The sequence below is a fragment of the Zingiber officinale genome, chromosome 2A, assembly GCF_018446385.1.
Source record: "Zingiber officinale cultivar Zhangliang chromosome 2A, Zo_v1.1, whole genome shotgun sequence".
Lineage (NCBI taxonomy): Eukaryota > Viridiplantae > Streptophyta > Magnoliopsida > Zingiberales > Zingiberaceae > Zingiber > Zingiber officinale.
Window position 1 is genome coordinate 140,797,945 of NC_055988.1, and position 19,524 is coordinate 140,817,468.

A 19,524-nucleotide genomic window follows, 5' to 3' on the forward strand; every position below is an offset into this window, starting at 1 on the left:
GATGCTAATTGCAGATAATTGTATAATTGGAGAGATAAGCAAGAACAATTTTTGTATCACACAACTCAACGTATTTTGCATGTAGCCCATTTTGCATGTCACTAGGCACTTCAAATTAATAAAGATCAAAAACCATTAAAACTCAAGAAAAGAGATGTAGTAAGGAGTCCCAAGTCGTATTTTTTTCCAGGGATAACTATTACATGTGTGTGAATTCTAGATTCAAATTATTCTTTTAGGTTTTCTAAATGAACTAGGTGTATCCGTGGCTAAGTCAAATCAGCATTCAATTACCTAGACATTCATTTTCATTCTTTTCCTGATAAGAAGCTACCTAAACACTTATCTTTTGAATTTTGAGCTTATCAATTCAGATTATCATCTAATTCAGAAATGAAATCAGAATATTTCTCGTGTAGACATTGAAACATCAAGATTTAAATGGCAATTGAAGATACACAAACTTCAATCAACACTCCAATCACAATAGATCAATTGCACAGAACAGGGGTTTGCTAAATTCAACAATTGAAACTAAGCAAATTTGCAGTAAACGAAATGGAAAATTCAAAACAGAAGGAATATCGCAAACTAAGCTAATCAGATCATCAGATCTGAGCAAGGGAATGAGAATCAAAGTAAATAGAAACAAAACATATTCCACATCTCAAACCTAAGATCCAGTCCACTCACTCTGCCATAACATAGAAATGCTCCTAGGTACCTCCCTTCAAACATCCAACGGGGAATTTCCAAGCTCCGACTGTTATCAGATGACGCTCACAGCTCCTGGGTACCTCCCTTCAAGCTCACAATCAGCTGGCAATCTCATCACTCGAAGAACAAAGGTTGAATTTTAGGAATCGCTTAACCTGATCGATTGATTGGATCAATCTATGTATCACTATGGAATGAAGGATAGAATGGAATCAAAAACTCCTGGGTACCTCCCTTCAAGCTCCGTTGGATGGTGAAAATCGTAGATCGGAAAACCTCCCGCGATCTGGATTGCAGCAGTGAAATAGAAATCCAAGTTTGCGGACTGGGGAACCTCCCTCTGCCGCTCTCTGACTTCGGATGATGAACCCTGGTAGCTCAGAGATCACCATCGATGGAGAGGACTTACTCTCGAATCTGGAATGTGGATGGGAGCAACGGGCGAAGATGATGAACGGTACAAAAATCACGAGAAGAGTAAATACCCGAGCCCCCTATCACTGTAAAATATCGGAAAAGGGGCAGATAATAATAAGGGAATTTTTTGGAATTTTTAGAAATTTTCTGGAAATTTTTCGGAGCCGTATGGCTTGGGTTACGGGGATCAATATTAGGTCCCGAGAAAGCCAGTTTAGGCTATCTCAATTAAATGAGGAAATGTTTATTTTTTTATCATTTTATTTCCTTTTTCTTTCTTTCCTCATTTTCGTCGTTTCCTCTTTATTTTCCCCCGATCTGTGCCTTCCCCGCGCCTCACCGTCAGTTTCTCCTTATCTCCCCCAAATCGACGCCGTCTTCTCTTCATTTCGTCAAAGCCGTTTCACCTTCTCCACCCGACGGCGCCACTCTTCTCTGTAACGCCCGAAAATTCTCAAAATAATTTTTAGAAATATTCTATGATTTTTCTGGAGTTTTAGAATATTTTTAGGGAATTTTGAGAGTAGTGAAAGTAGCATAAATAAACGGAGTCGTAAAATAGCCTACGCGGGTTTTGAACCCGAGACCTATTGGGTCCTACGACTTATAGCGGACTCTAGTAACCAAGTGAACCCAGCAGGGCCGTGCTGAAAGGGAAGGGAAACAATTATATTTATATTGGAGTTGGGTGAATTTAACCACCTAATATAAATAGGAAATTAAAAGAGGAGTTATTAAATTTTATTCGTGACTTTCCTCCTCCTCACCCTAACCTCACGCCGCCCCCTCCCTCCTCTTCCTCTCTCGGCGCCAACCACAAACAAAGGCTAGGGTTCCGGCCCTAGGCTCTAGGAGCACCTTCCGGCGATGACCCCGACACGAGGATGCTTTCCCTTCGCGAGAGGAACACGTGGACGCGGGAAAATCGTCGAGGAGATCGTCTCCACCGGGAATTTAGCGATTAGAATCGTAAGAAACCTAGCACAGGAGGTAAGAAACCCCTCACCTGCAGTATAAGTAGCTTTCGTATGAATTTTAAGCTTCAGTTTAGTAGTATGTAGACTTTCGGCACAAAGGATGCGAACTAGCGCATACCAAGTGTTCGGATAAATTGTTAGCGCAGTTAAAATGCAACTTAGGCATTTTATTAGCTTAGATAAATGCAATAGAAGCATTTTCACAGCTTATTTAGTCTTGCTACAGCTCTTATAGGACTAGATGTCCAATGGGTGGGCTCCCACAGTCGCCTCTAGGTTCAGACAACCTACCTCTAGGTTCAGATAACCTAGAAAGAGCAAGACAAGCAATAATTAGCTATGTTCAGTATTTTACTTTTTCAGTGGCACTGTACTGGATTAGATATCCATTGGGTTGGGCTCCCACAGTCGTCCCTAGGTTCAGCTAACCTAGTAAACCCTACTAGATTCAGAATTTGTAACCCCGGGTTTAGTTAGGGATGCGCGCACAACAAGTACAGTTGTTAGGCCCAAACAGCAGCTTGATTATTATTTTAATCTACTTATGAATATAGTTTTCAAATATCACAAATTAGTCATGTGAGTTCAGTTCAGCTTTAGCATCATATTAGTGTTAGCTTAGTTCAGCTTTAGTATCAATTTAGTTTTCTGGGGATACTACATGATAGTTTATAATTAGTTTTATTGCCATGATCAGTTTTGCTTGTATGTGTTGTATATTATGCCATGCTTAGCATATTCAGAATGTATTTCAAATAGCATGTTTTAAAAACATAATTCGCATCGTATGCATGTTTTGTGAGGTAGATGGTTTCTTACTAAGCATAAAGCTTACAGATACTCTTTCCTTATACTGCAGATAAAGGCAAAGGAAAGATGGACTAGCAGGGGCTGGAGGACAATGCGATGAAAATGTGTGTGGATGGAACTTGGAATAAAGACCTTAGAGAAACTCGAAATAAATCTGAAACTTTAGCATTTTATTAAGTTGTTACTTTCCTTATTTCGGTATGTTAAATGTTATGAACTAGTAAATTATGCACCTTACCATGCTTAGAACATTAGTTATGTGATGCTAGATTGTGCCCTAGTCATTTTAGAACTTGTAGGTGTGATTGAGGCACGAAGCATTGCTGAAATCAGACTTCTGTACGAAAACAGAAACCCCAATCGATCGGCCGATCGATTGGAGGCTTCTCAATCGATCAGCCGATCGATTGAGAAGTTCGTACCACGAACAGTAAGCTCCTGGATCGATCAGCCGATCGATCCGGATGCCTTCTGTCGCGAACAGAAAGCCATGGGATCGATCACTGGATCGATTGGCCAGTCTGGATCGATCAGCCGATCGATCCAGAATATTTCCCTATGCACAGTAGCGTGCTGAATCGATCACTGGATCGATCCAACCTAAGTTCCGTATACAGTAGCCACCTGGATCGATCAATGGATCTATCAGGCCATTCCAATCGATCCGTGGATCGATTGGGAGGCCTGATATCAGCAACAAACCCCTTAGTTCAGTTCCTTGACCACGGGGAATGTAATATATAACATGAATAGTTTAGATTACACCCCTTAGCACATGTAGAATCAAGAAATGATAATAGTTTAGCAAAGTTTTAATTAGTACAGCTTCCGCACCTAGACTTAGTGATGGTCTGGGTTATAGCTTAGCACAGCATAATGTGACGGTCCGGCCTTACAGCTTAGTTAGTAGAAGGCGGGTCGTTACAGAGTGGTATCAGAGCAGTTTCCATACTTCCTACACACACATCAGCATTGAACCTGCAGCTTCCAAGTAAGAATACCTCTCACTTCATTATGTTTACTGCTTTCATGTTTGTAGATAACTAAAGCATGATTGTTTATGATAGTAGTTAACATGATAACAATAGTTACCCCATTATGATTGTATTGGTTATGTATGTCCTTTGTTCCTTTAGAAATGGCACGAGGACGCCCAGCTAGAAGGGCACCAGACACTGAGCCCCAGCACGAGGCAGGCAGTTCAGTGCCTCCTCCAGACCTTACAGCATTAGTGGCTCAGTTACAGCAGTAGCTAGCTGAACAACAACAGGAGATAGCTACCTTAAAGGCTAATCAGCAGAATACTCACACAGTCACCCCGGAACCAAACGTAGCAACGCCAGTAGTCTTAGAGGTTCCACCAGTCCAGCCTACAGAGGCAAGAAGAGAAGCTTATCTGATCCAGTGGCAGAGAGTCAAGCCAGAGAATTTCTCAGGCACCAGTGAACCATGGGATGCTCAAGCCTGGTTCGAAACACTGGAGAGTACGATGGAGCTTCTGGACTGGCCAGAACATGAGAAGGTGAAGTGCGCCTCCTTCTTTCTGACAGGAGATACACGCATGTGGTGGGAGAGAATTAGAACGAAGCGCCCAGTGAACCAGATAACATGGGCTGACTTCGAGAAAGAATTCTTTGAGGAGTTATTTCACATGCGGGTCACGAACCGTCACTACGACGAGTTCACTGAATTTCGCCAGGGCAACCTTTCAGTGGAGGAAGCCGTGAAGCAATTCAACAGATTGGCTCATCTATGCCCTGAACTAGTCAGCACAGAAAAAGAAAGAGTCCGGTTGATGCTCAAGATGCTGAAGCCGGAAATAGCAATGAATGTGGCTGGCGGCATCCATAGGCCGCAAACCACTGAAGAACTAATTAGCAGTGCTCTAACCACTGAGCACTACCAGAACAGTATCAAGCAGCAGAAGCAAGTTCTCTCAGAGTCGAAAGGGCAAGGAGGCTCAGGTACTCAGAAACAACAGGGCCACAACTCCAACTGGAAAGGGAACTCCAGCAACAAGCGCAAACCAGGGAGTTACCCAAAAGGAGGACCAGCTAGCAAACAACCCAGTTATCCAAAGTGTGCTACTTGTGGGAAATTCCACCCTGGAGTTTGTCGTAAGGGCACACGAGGATGCTTTGAGTGTGGACAGGAAGGACATATGGCGAAGCAGTGCCCGAACAAGACTAGTCTTCCTCTACCACGGCCGATTCAGTATGGAGGTCAGCCAGCTCAGTTACATCAGATGCAGGCCGCTCTAGATGGTCCACACATCAGCCAGGGTAGACTAGAAGCCCCTCCAGCAATGACAAATGCGAGGATCTACTCACTCACCAGAGAAGATGTAGCAAATGCCTCGACAGTTGTTTCAGGTCAGATTAATATTTTACAGTAAAGTACAACTGTCTTATTCGATACTGGGGCAACTCATTCTTATATATCCAGGGCAATTGCCGAGAAGTTAGCAATACCTTCAGAGGTACTCAGTAGTCAGTTTCTGACGACATTAGATTCAGGAGAAATTATGGCGTCCACACACTGGCTCAGAGCAGTGCCAGTCGTTATAGCAGACAGAGAACTCTTTTGTGATCTGATAGTGCTAGATATGACTGATTATGATGTCATCCTTGGAATGGACTTTCTGATTAGATACGGTGCCTCTATAGAGTGCCGTAAACAAAAAGTCGTATTCCAACCTGAAGTAGAAGTACAATTCGAGTACATCGGAGAACCAAAGAGAAAGGCCAAGAAGTTTCTCTTAGCTCTAAAAGCACAGAAATTAATGGATTCAGGATGTACGGGATTTCTAGCACATGTAGTCAATACTAGTCAGAACAAGGACCAACAGCTAGAAGGGGTCTAAGTTGTATGTGACTACCCAGCAGTCTTCCCTGAAGAGTTACCAGGCCTAGCACCAGACAGGGAGATTGAATTTGAGATAGAACTCATTCCCGGTACGAATCCTATCTCCAAAGTGCCTTACCGCATGGCTCCAGCAGAACTGAAGGAACTTCATGAACAACTACAGGAGCTGCTTGACAAAGGCTTCATACGTCCTAGTCACTCACCATGGGGAGCGCCTGTATTGTTCGTGAAGAAGAAGGACGGGAGCATGCGCCTGTGCATAGACTACAGAGCACTGAACCAAGTCACGATCAAGAATAGATATCCTCTTCCCAGAATTGATGACCTGTTCGATCAGCTGAAGGGAGCAGCGGTGTTCTCTAAGATAGACCTCAGATTAGGTTATCATCAGGTGAAGGTCAAAGAAGGGGATATACCCAAGACAGCATTCAGGACTAGATACGGACATTATGAATTCGTAGTCATGCCCTTTGACGTGACCAATGCTCCAGCTACTTTCATAGACCTCATGAACAGGGTATTCAGAGAATACTTAGACAAGTTTGCTATCGTGTTCATCGATGACATTCTTATCTATTCCGGAACTCAGGAGGAACATGCAGAGCACCTGAAAATAGTATTGCAGACCCTTCAGCGGAACCAATTATATGCCAAGTTCACAAAATGTGAATTCTGGTTAGATCAGGTGTCCTTCCTGGGTCATATCATCTCAAAGGATGGTATCATGGTAGACCCCAGCAAGATAGAAGCGGTGAGTAATTGGAAAAGACCCAAGAACACTAGTGAGATCAGAAGCTTTCTGGGATGAGCAGGGTATTACAGAAAATTCGTAGAGGATTTCTCCAGAATAGCCTCCCCACTGACAGCTCTCACCAGGAAGAATAGAAAATTTCAGTGGACAGAGGACTGTGAGAATAGCTTCAGCGAGCTAAAACGAAGATTGACCAGTGCACCTATTCTGACTCTACCAGAGAATACAGACAGTTTTGATGTATATAGTGATGCCTCTAAGTTGGGACTAGGAGCAGTGCTGATACAAAATGGTAAGGTAATCGCCTACGCCTCCAGACAACTCAAGGATTATCAGAAGAACTATCCTACTCATGACCTTGAGCTTGCAGCAGTGGTGTTTGCTCTCAAGATTTGGAGACATTACTTGTATGGAGCTCAGTGCAGAGTGTATACAGATCATCAGAGTCTGAAGTACTTCTTCACTCAGAAGGATCTGAATATGCGACAGCGTAGATGGCTAGAGCTGGTCAAGGACTACGATATAGACATCCTCTACCACCCAGGGAAAGCCAATAGGGTAGCAGACGCACTTAGCAGAAAATCTAGTGCTACCCTATTATCTTTAGCAGCCATGTCACGGCCCCTACAGAAAGAGATCACAGATTTCGGTCTCGAACTCATAGTTGGACAGCTCTCTACTATGACATTAGAGTCTACCTTGCTTGGTGACATTCAGACAGCTCAAGAACAGGATCCTGAAATTCAGAAAATCAAGGGAGGGATAGCAGAATCAGAAGGTGGAGAGTTCAGAATATCAGATAGCGAGGTATTATACTTTGGTGACAGATTATGTGTTTCAGATCAGGAGGAACTACGAAGAAAGATTTTGGATGAGGCTCACAAGACTCCCTATGCGATGCATCCTGGCTCCACCAAAATTTACCAGGACTTGAAGAAACGTTTTTGGTGGCCTGGGATGAAGAGAGACATCGCTCGATATGTCAGCACCTGCCTAACCTGTCAGAGGGTTAAAGCAGAACATCAGAGACCAGGAGGAGTTTTGCAGCCTATCCAGATCCCAGAATGGAAGTGGGAAGACATTTCTATGGATTTTATAGTGAGACTACCCAGAACCACGAATGGTTTTGATACCATCTGGGTAATAGTCGACAGGTTGACTAAATCAGTCCACTTCTTAGCTATCAGGATATCCTACTCCATGGAACAGCTAGCACAGTTATATCTCAAGGAGATTGTCATATTACATGGAGTCCCACGAACCATTATTTCAGACAGAGACAGTAGGTTCACATCACACTTTTGGGAGTGTGTACAGTCAGCATTGGGCACGAAGTTAAAGTTCAGCACAGCTTTCCATCCTCAGACAGATGGTCAGACGGAGCGAGTAAATCAGGTACTCGAAGATATGCTCCGAGCATGTGCCCTAGATTTCAAGGGAAGTTGGTGCAAATATCTGAGTTTAGCAGAATTTGCATACAACAATAGCTATCAGGCCACCATCGGCATGGCACCTTACGAGGCTCTCTATGGGCGGAGGTGTAGATCTCCAATCTGCTGGTATGAGAGTGGTGAACAGAAAGAACTAGAACTTCAGACAGATCTAGTAGCAGATACCATAGCAGCTATACAGTAGATCCGCCAGAGGATAGAGACAGCTCAGAGCCGCCAGAAAAACTATGCTGATACACGGCGCAGACCCTTAGAGTTTTCAGTTGGAGATTCAGTGTTCCTCAGAGTATCTCCCATGAAGGGAGTAATGAGTTTTGGGAAGAAGGGCAAACTAAGTCCCAGATATGTGGGACCATACCTTATCAGCAGGAGAGTTGGCAAGGTAGCATATGAGCTAGAGCTACCCCAGGAAATGTCAGTTGTCCACAATGTATTCCATGTCTCTATGCCGAAGAAGCATATCCCAGATGCCACCCAGGTGATTGAGCCCCAGTCGGTACAAGTCCGCGAAGACCTCAGCTATGACAGTCGGCCTATTCAGATAATAGACCGAGCAGTTAAGAAATTAAGGAACAAGGAAGTACCATTAGTGAAAGTAATTTGGGAAAGTCACACAACAGAAGAGGCAACCTGTGAGACAGAAGCCAGTATGAGACAGAAGTACCCAGAGTTATTCTAAGTTCGAGGACGAACTTTTTATAAGGTATGGGGGATTGTAACGCCCGAAAATTCTCAAAATAATTTTTAGAAATATTCTATGATTTTTCTGGAGTTTTAGAATATTTTTAGGGAATTTTGAGAGTAGTGAAAGTAGCATAAATAAACGGAGTCGTAAAATAGCCTACGCGGGTTTTGAACCCGAGACCTATTGGGTCCTACGACTTATAGCGGACTCTAGTAACCAAGTGAACCCAGCAGGGCCGTGCTGAAAGGGAAGGGAAACAATTATATTTATATTGGAGTTGGGTGAATTTAACCACCTAATATAAATAGGAAATTAAAAGAGGAGTTATTAAATTTTATTCGTGACTTTCCTCCTCCTCACCCTAACCTCACGCCGCCCCCTCCCTCCTCTTCCTCTCTCGGCGCCAACCACAAACAAAGGCTAGGGTTCCGGCCCTAGGCTCTAGGAGCACCTTCCGGCGATGACCCCGACACGAGGATGCTTTCCCTTCGCGAGAGGAACACGTGGACGCGGGAAAATCGTCGAGGAGATCGTCTCCACCGGGAATTTAGCGATTAGAATCGTAAGAAACCTAGCACAGGAGGTAAGAAACCCCTCACCTGTAGTATAAGTAGCTTTCGTATGAATTTTAAGCTTCAGTTTAGTAGTATGTAGACTTTCGGCACAAAGGATGCGAACTAGCGCATACCAAGTGTTCGGATAAATTGTTAGCGCAGTTAAAATGCAACTTAGGCATTTTATTAGCTTAGATAAATGCAATAGAAGCATTTTCACAGCTTATTTAGTCTTGCTACAGCTCTTATAGGACTAGATGTCCAATGGGTGGGCTCCCACAGTCGCCTCTAGGTTCAGACAACCTAGCTCTAGGTTCAGATAACCTAGAAAGAGCAAGACAAGCAATAATTAGCTATGTTCAGTATTTTACTTTTTCAGTGGCACTGTACTGGATTAGATATCCATTGGGTTGGGCTCCCACAGTCGTCCCTAGGTTCAGCTAACCTAGTAAACCCTACTAGATTCAGAATTTGTAACCCCGGGTTTAGTTAGGGATGCGCGCACAACAAGTACAGTTGTTAGGCCCAAACAGCAGCTTGATTATTATTTTAATCTACTTATGAATATAGTTTTCAAATATCACAAATTAGTCATGTGAGTTCAGTTCAGCTTTAGCATCATATTAGTGTTAGCTTAGTTCAGCTTTAGTATCAATTTAGTTTTCTGGGGATACTACATGATAGTTTATAATTAGTTTTATTGCCCTGATCAGTTTTGCTTGTATGTGTTGTATGCCATGCCATGCTTAGCATATTCAGAATGTATTTCAAATAGCATGTTTTAAAAACATAATTCGCATCGTATGCATGTTTTGTGAGGTAGATGGTTTCTTACTAAGCATAAAGCTTACAGATACTCTTTCCTTATACTGCAGATAAAGGCAAAGGAAAGATGGACTAGCGGGGGCTGGAGGGCAATGCGATGAAAATGTGTGTGGATGGAACTTGGAATAAAGACCTTGGAGAAACTCGAAATAAATCTGAAACTTTAGCATTTTATTAAGTTGTTACTTTCCTTATTTCGGTATGTTAAATGCTATGAACTAGTAAATTATGCACCTTACCAAGCTTAGAACATTAGTTATGTGATGCTAGATTGTGCCCTAGTCATTTTAGAACTTGTAGGTGTGATTGAGGCACGAAGCAGTGCTGAAATCAGACTTCTGTACGAAAACAGAAACCCCAATCGATCGGCCGATCGATTGGAGGCTTCTCAATTGATCAGCCGATTGATTGAGAAGTTCGTACCGCGAACAGTAAGCTCCTGGATCGATCAGCCGATCGATCCGGATGCCTTCCGTCGCGAACAGAAAGCCCTGGGATCGATCACTGGATCGATTGGCCAGTCTGGATCGATCCAGAATATTGCCCCGGGCACAGTAGCGTGCTGAATCGATCACTGGATCAATCCAACCTATGTTCTGTATACAGTAGCCACCTGGATCGATCAATGGATCGATCAGGCCATTCCAATCGATTCGTGGATCGATTGGGAGGCCTAATATCAGCAACAAACCCCTTAGTTCAGTTCCTTGACCACGGGGAATGTAATATATGACATGAATAGTTTAGATTACACCCCTTAGCACATGTAGAATCAAGAAATGATAATAGTTTAGCAAAGTTTTAATTAGTACAGCTTCCGCACCTGATATACCCGATTTTTGTCGTGAAATGGGTATCAAAAGAATTAAGTGACCGAATTCATTCTACACTAATGTAGCATAGAGATGACTCGGGTCGTCTCCCAACGAATGCAAACAGTAGGATGATAGTCTTAGGATCAATTATTGTTGGCTTGGGTTTTCTAGACAAATTGGGATTTAAGAAATGACTTATGAACAAATAGAAGAAATAAGAACCAAAATTTATGCTACATTTGCAAATTTAATTCATGGAAAGTAACAAGAAAAGAATCTACAAGAAAAGAATCTACTAATCTAAACTACTGCATTGAAAGAAATAGCAAACAAGAATAACCTAAGGCAACAATTATGCAAAATCTAAATTGATCAAACATCAAGAATCAAGAACAGTAAGATTAACCGAAGGTTTCAAATGATAGTAAAGGAATTCGAATCAGCTATGCATCGATCAGCTACAACAAAACTAAAATTCAAACAGAGATGAAGAAACTAGCATTCATAGGGTTCAAACTAATCAATTGGAGAAACCCTAGCTTGGGTTCAGTCTACATCAGATGAAGAACTCGGCGTTGAAGACAAACAAAGTAACTCAGATGGAAATGGATCAAGATCAGAGAAAAGGTGCGGAGCTTCAAGAAAGGAAGATAACAGGCCGGAAAACAGAGGAATCGGCTCAAACCACCGAATTGCTTCTCCTTCTTTTCTTCTTCTTCCTCGCACGAAATCGCGGTAGAAATTTGTGTTCAGATGATTGAGATGGCGTCGCCGGCTCGAAGATGGAGAATCACCGGAGAAAGGGAACCGCCCTTGACCTCAGCAGCTCGCCGGCGGTGGAGTGGATTGAGGAAGAAGATCGCCGGAGCAGATCGCGCTCCCCTGTCTTGGCACGAAGGTACTGTGGAAGTTGACGCGAACACTGTAGCTTCTCATCCCTTTAAATCTAATCTCAATTCTGTGATGGACGGCTGTGATTATTCTGCCTCTGATCCAACGGTGAATCTTAATCTAAATTTGATCCAAAGGTTCAAATCTTCATCAAGGGACCTGATCTATTCTCTCCTATCTCGGATGGACCAAATCTTCAATGGATGGCTTAGATCTCTCTTAATCTTGAATGGACGATCCAGATTACTCCAGAGCTTGATCTCTTCATTTAAGCTTGGATTCGTGTTCAATCTGGTTTGGTCAACCTCGAATCCATGATCCCTTGATGCCTACAAAGAATATAACCAAATATTAGCATCAAATACCACAAATATGATATAAATTGCAATTAGGTCCATAAATGGCTCTAACTCATGAAACATGGTGTAAACATGACTTTAACATATGAGAAGATTAAAATGTATGCCTATATGGATCAAAATATCATGATAAAATGATAGTTATCAGCACCTAGACTTAGTGATGGTCTGGGATATAGCTTAGCACAGCATAATGTGACGGTCCGGCCTTACAGTTTAGTTAGTAGAAGGCGGGTCGTTACATTCTCCGTGAACAAAACCAGAGGACGAGGGGAATCCGAGCACTACTCTCCATTTCCTCTTCCCTATCGCTGCTTCCCGTGTTTGCTGGCCTCGCCACCGCCGCCAGATTCGGGCGATTTCTTGAACATTAGGTTGGGTTCACAACCGGCTAATTTCCTCCTCACTAGGCCCGTGACCCTGCCCCTTCTCCTTTGCCCTAGCCGCTGCAGTGAGGGAGGAGCCAGTCGATTTTCACCTCTCCTTACTTCGCCCGGTCGCCACAGCCGACCGCCAACGTGCATGTCCGACTACTGTCGCCAGCCACTAGGTCCAACCCGGCACAGATCGTCTCCCCTGTGCCCTAGCACCGTCGCCGCGCCGGTTACCGTGAGCCCTAACTGTGGTCACAGGATTTCTGCCGAGCCTTCTTTCTTTTTTCCCGGCTACGGATCCAACTCAGACTTGACCTTGTCGTCGAGTGTCATGTTCTTCTTCTCTGGTCTGATCTGAGTAACCATGGCAATTACTGTGATTTGCTTTGCTTCTGTTGGGCGCCGCATCATCTGATCAGCCGCAACAGCCGACCCTCTATTGCCTACCCAATTCCATTGCCCTACCAGATTGATCCGTTTGATTACAGCAGTGAGGTGAGCAACTTATCTTTGTTGTTTCTGTGTATTATATCACTAGTTGTATGTACTCGTTCGATTTGAGGTTGGGGTACAGATCCAATCAGTAGCATTTGAACCTGTTGGATCACGACAAGTGCTGATTTAGGATATTTTGATTTAGGGATCAGTAATTACAGGTAGTTGCGGCTAGAAATTTTGGCAGTAGGTTCCTCAGGATTGGAAAAGTTGTTTACCTTGAAATCCAGCAGCAAACGACCCTTTTTCAGCAGCAAGTAGCAGCTGTGATTTGAGGTAAGGGGTAGGAATTTGATATATTTTATAGTTAGGTTCATGAGTAGTAATTTTGATACGTGATGTTGATGAATTAGGTTTATGTATTGAATTGGAGATAAATTTGATTACTAGATGGTTAGATTGATCAGGGTTTTACCCTAATTTAGCCTTAAGGATTTTATTTAGCTATACATTTGAGTTAGCTAAATAAAATATATTTATATTGGTGACACAGGACTCTGATTCGAGACGAGCATCTCGACGTCGGATTTGGACTGGATTGGACCTTCCTATTGGAGGCGGGTACCTCTTGACTTATCTTTTATGATATTGTCAATTGGATATGCATAGTATTTTATAGCTACAAGCAATGATCATGTTTGCCTTTGGTATGTCACGGTTTTGATACCCATAGCATGTTCTGTTTTGTCTCTTGTTATGTATCCATGTTTATACCTCGTGATTATTGCCATGAGTACCTTAGTTCCTAGAGTAAGTGACATACCATACTTTACTGAGTTTAGGACTAGATTCTGGATTTTTATTATCTGGCATGTGTACCTATATTTTTATATCATATCTAATCTGTGTACCTAGCTCATTTTTCTTTGATCCATGTATATTGATGGTACATATTTTATGAAGGTGGACATGTTCAGGATCTAGGGTTTTTAATTTCTTATCTGACCTGTGTACCTAGACCATTGTTTAGGTCAATTTATTTTAGGGTACACATTTTATATATATGGATTGGTACAGGATATTACCATGCTTAGTGTCATGCACCATTCGTATGATTGCATGCTGTGCGATTGTCAGCTCTATTATTGTTGAGCACATCGCCGGTTACATGTATCTGTACACACGACCACTCATGGGTTAGTGGTATATTCAGGCAGGGTGTGTTGCAACAGGTGCTCTGTCAAGGGCTCAGTTGGTCCACTCATGGGTTAGTGTGACACAGCGTTGTAGCAGGACAGGGATCCCTCCCCGTCATCGTGTACCGGAAGATGAGAGCATTGAGCTCCCCCATTTATGATTTGGGGTAGGAGGATAGGTGTACTCCGATAGCATCCCGTCCACTCGGTCAATCATCAGGAGTAATGATGGCAGAGTGCACGGTTGTCACAGCCCTACCCACTCGGTCTCATCATCATGTGTGAGACGGCTGACTGGAGAGTAGGGGTGACCAGGACATGTCATTGGCATCATACGCATTGATGGATTTATTGCTTGTGCTTGCTGCATTTGGTTGGATGCATATGTTTGACATGCATACAGGATATATGACACTCTCAGTTTGACAACCCTTTTGTCTGGATAGGAGTTCCTGGTGAGTACAGTTTCCTCAGTTACCTTTCAGTTTTGCATTTTTCCTATATATAATTAGGAAGCTGTATTCCATGTTTATTGCTATTAGATATATCTTACTAGACATGTCTATTGGTATTCGCTGAGTTGTTGAACTCACCCCCATTGACACTATATTTTTCAGGTACCAGATTGTTAAGGTCGCTTGGGAGTATCCTGGCTGTCGGTTCCCACGTCACATCAGAATACTATAGTTTCCGTTAAGTTTTATTTGTTTTATGTATCAGTGTGTTTAGCTCTGTACTCCGGTTTTACTTCCGGTGCGTTGATGTTTTTATGTGGTATTTTGTATTGGTTGTTGGTTGTGTAAGCCTAGCCGGCTAGCAGTTTATGTTTTGGTTTGTATTTGGTTTCTATAAATTTTCCGTTGTGTTTTGGTTTTGGTACAGCCGAGTGGGCTGCTTTACATATAATTGCATGGTTGTGTGTATATTCCAGCCGCCTGTGGTTGATGTATATTGTGCATGTAGAAATGATTCAGATTGTCAGCCGTACAGGGGAGGTGCTGCCGAAATTTCTTTGGACAGGGACTCCCCCGGGGCGTGACAATTTAGTGGTATTAGAGCAGGTATACGATACTTGCTATGTGTTCTGAATTTTTGAGATTTATCTGATACCAATTTATTTGGTATCAGAGATCTGCTTACGAGTCTTATTTTCCCTGTGTTTCGGATTTCATGTTTTGGTCTTCTCGATGTGACTTTTCGGGTTTTGGGACCTGGCAGTAGCAGGACATCTCCAAGCTATAGGAGGTATGTTGTTATACTGTTATCCTACTATTTTGTTAGTGTATGGATTGTTGACTGTGATAGTTATGACATGTAATAGCACTTTGTATCTGGTATCTGTCTCATGTTGTAGCCATATTACATGTGATGGGTTAGCCACTGATGATGATCGACCGTAATAGAGATTAAGGGTTACAGTTTTGGTGATTTTTCATATCATACCCCCTTGTAGTTTTAGCTTCTGTTATGATTAGTTGGTTAGAAGATCGAGGCACATACCAGCCTCTGTTATTATTAGCTGTGTAGTGGATAGTATCTACATATTCATGTTGACTTGGCCAGTAGTATACCATTTTATCTTAGTTAATTTCATTAGTAGATAATTGATCTCCTCTTGTGAGATTGGTCAGTAGAAGTTTGATTTACCATAGTTGCTTGAAGGGGATTAATGTAATCTTGATCAGTTGGTAGAGGACCGATTTAGTTTTGTTGGTCCGATCAGTAGAGGACCATCATACTCTATTTTATAGATATGCTGATCTTTGTGTTATTCGTGCTTAGTTGGATATTTAGAGCACATTTGAGTACATGTTTTGTACTGTCATGGAAAAGACTGAATTAGCTGTATACCATTGTCGGTTTGGTCAATCTATAGAGGATCGATGTATCCTATTCCATGGGCACGTTAATTTTAGACTGTGTGTACCTAGTTGGATAACATAGGAGGTAGCATAGGGAATATCAGGTTGATTGGATTAAATATGCTGATTCGACATATCTATGTGGTGTGTACATATGATTGTTATGTGCTGTATGAGTGTTATGATGGACGGTCTAATTGCGTGTAGAGGGTGTATACTTTTCCAGTTATAATTGTTGTGGGTTTCTAGTAGATTATACTCGAGTGGTCTGATTGGTTTATTGGAGGTATTTTGTCGATTAAATCTATGTTGTGAAATGTGCACATGTGTTTGAGTGTTTTATTGGAGGTATTTTATCGATTTAATCTGAGTTATGATATGTGCAGATGTGTTCGGTGTAATATTTGAGGTATCTTGTTCATTATATTTGTTCTGTGTGTACACTCGTGTCAATTATGATTTGTTAGAAGTATTACGTGATTATACTCTTGGCATAGATGTATATATGTCATGTAAGTGTTGTTTGAGGTGTATTGTCGATTATACCTATGTTGTTATATGCACACGGGTTCGGTATGCATTATTGGAGGTATCACGATGATTTATACTTGTGTTATGAGTATGTTTGGTGTGTATTAATTGGAGAATTATATCGATCATACATATGTTGTGTGTGCACGTGTGCCAAGTGTATTGTTGGTAGTAGCATGATGATTCTACTTATGTTGAATGCAGGATGTGGAGTGTCTGCATTATGTCATTTGTTGCATTACCCTGTCAATTAATTCTCCTATTAGTGGGTGATCCACTAGGATGTTGAGAGAGTTGACAAATGATTTGATATATTTAATGGGTGGTTATACCTTTGACTACCCACAGTGATCTGTGGTAGAGAGATCTCGTACAGTCTCTAGCTGGATAGTTAGGTGCCTTGGGCACTTATGTATTGTTTGTGGTGGAGCGTTGCTCCCACACATGTTATGGATTGTTTGTGGTGGAGTATTGCTCCCACATATTACGGATTACTTATAGCGGAGCATTGCTCCCATATTTATTGTAGATACATATTTTGGATTATTTGTGGTGGAGCGTTGCTCCCACATATGGAGGATTTCTTGTGGTAGAGCGTTGCTCCCACATATGTGGTATTTCGTGTGATGGAGCGTTGCTCTCACACTGGAGGATCTATTCTTTGGTGATTTATATCATTGGTGATCAGATCTGTTTATTGTTGAGGATCTTATGGTTAGGAATGTTTGTGATACGGACATTATGTGTCTTGGTTTTTACCATTAGGGCTTGTGGTGCCCTAGATGTTATCATGGACTTGATGATTTGGGTATCCCTAGGATGTTTAGATTGGGTTCCATTGTCTTATTGACGATGTTGTGATCTATTTCGGATCCGAGGTGAGTTACGTACACCATCTTCGCATAGTTCTAGAGATGTTTTGATGGAAACGTCTATATGTGAAGATCAGTAGTGCGTATTTTGGTTGTCTTCTGTGAGATGTTTGAGACACACGGTCACCAGTAGGAGTATACCGTGGTTCCATAGGAGATCGAGGTTGTTACCGTTGGGAGTAGACGGAGTCTATAGAAGAGGCTCGTAACTTCCTTTGTTTGGCTTGATATTATAAACGGTTTGTCGAGGGTTTCTCGTGTATAGCTATGTCACTGATACGCCTGACCAAGAAAGGCGTGAAGTTCTCATGGACCGAGGACTGCGAGACCAGATTCCAGGAGCGGAAGTGGAGATTAGTGTCGACTTCGATTTTGGTTTTACCCTCTGGAGAGGACGGATTCGTGCTCTATACCGACGCATCTCTACAGGGTTTGTGCGCTGTTTTATGGCAGCACGGCAGGGTAGTTTCCTACTTCTCGGCAGTTGAAGGAGCATGAGGAGAACTACCCAGTACATGACTTGTCGTTGATCGCCATTATTTTTGACTTGAAGATTTGGCAGCATTATCTGTACAGTGTTACATTTGAGAGTCTCACTGACCAGAAGAGTCTTAAATATCTGTTCACTTAGAAAGAAACTTAATCTCCGACTGAGGAGAGGGATGGAATTCCTGAAGGATTATGTCTGTACCTTTAGCTATCACCCGGGGAAAGGTTAATGTGGTTGCCGATGCACTCGGCAGGAAGTCCAGAGGGACTTTGGCTTGCCACTGAGTTTCAGTTACAGACTTGGTTCAGTATTTCTTCGAGTTAGACCTTAAGGAGCAGGGACAGACAGAGCAGGGTATTCTGTTACCATGGTTGCTCAGTCGTCGATCAGGACGAGGATCCGAGAGACTCAGGCTGGTGATTAGCATTTGCAGTTCATTGGCAGTCAGATAGTTTCCGAGCAGCAGACCGAGTTCACACGAGACGAGGAGGGTATTATATACTTCCGAGGCAGATTATGCGTACCTCAGTCTCACCCGGTTTTGTCGGAGACCCTTAGAGTTATCTATTGGTGACCATGTTTTTCTTACGAGTTTCACCCATGAAAGGGGTGAAGAGATTTGGCCTCAGAGGTAAGCTAGCTCCGCGATACATTGGACCTTTCCAGATCATGGTAAGGGTTGGAGCGGTAGCTTATCGTTTGCGCTACAACAAGCTTTGGCATGTGTTCACGACGTATTCTATGTGTCTATGCTGAGGAGGTATATATCCGACTCGACATATGTGTTGACCGATATCTCAGTTCCCGTTCAGCCTGACGTCACCTATGAAGAGGTTCCGGTGCGAATTCTAGACCAGAAAGAGCGTCAGTTGTGGAACAAGACTATCCAGCTGGTTAAAGTCGGATGGCAGTATCATTCGGACGAGGAGGTTACCTGGGAGCTCGAGGATACTATCCGAGCTCGATACCCCCATCCTTCCACTTGAGGTATGTGATTTTATGGTTCCGTTCAACATTTATACTGTTTAGCATTTGCTAGTACTTGCTGATGGTAGAATGAAATTTGGGGACCAAATTTTTATTAGTGGGGGAGAATGTAAAATACCGGAAAAGGGCAGATAATAATAAGAGAATTTTTCGAAAGTTTTAGAAATTTTCTGAAAATTTTTCGGAACCGTATGGCTTGGGTTACGGGGATCAATATTAGGTCCCGAGAAAGCCTGTTTAGGCTATCTCAATTAAATGAGGAAATGTTTATTTTTTTTGTTATTTTATTTCCTTTTTCTTTCTTTCCTAATTTTCGTCGTTTCCTCTTTATTTTCCCTCGATCCGTGCCTTCCCCGTGCCTCACCATCGGTTTCTCCTTATCTCCCCCAAATCGACGCCGCCCTCTCTTCATTTCGTCGAAGTCGTTTCACCTTCTCCACCCGACGACGCCACTCTTCTCTGTGAACAAAACCAGAGGACGAGGGGAATCCAAGCACTACTCTCCATTTCCTCTTCCCTATCGCTGCTTCCCGTGTCTGCTGGCCTCGCCACCGCCGCCAGATTCGACCAATTTCTTGAACCCTAGGTTGGGTTCACAACCGGCTAATTTCCTCCTCACTAGGCCCGCGACGCTGCCCCTTCTCCTTTGCCCTAGTCGTT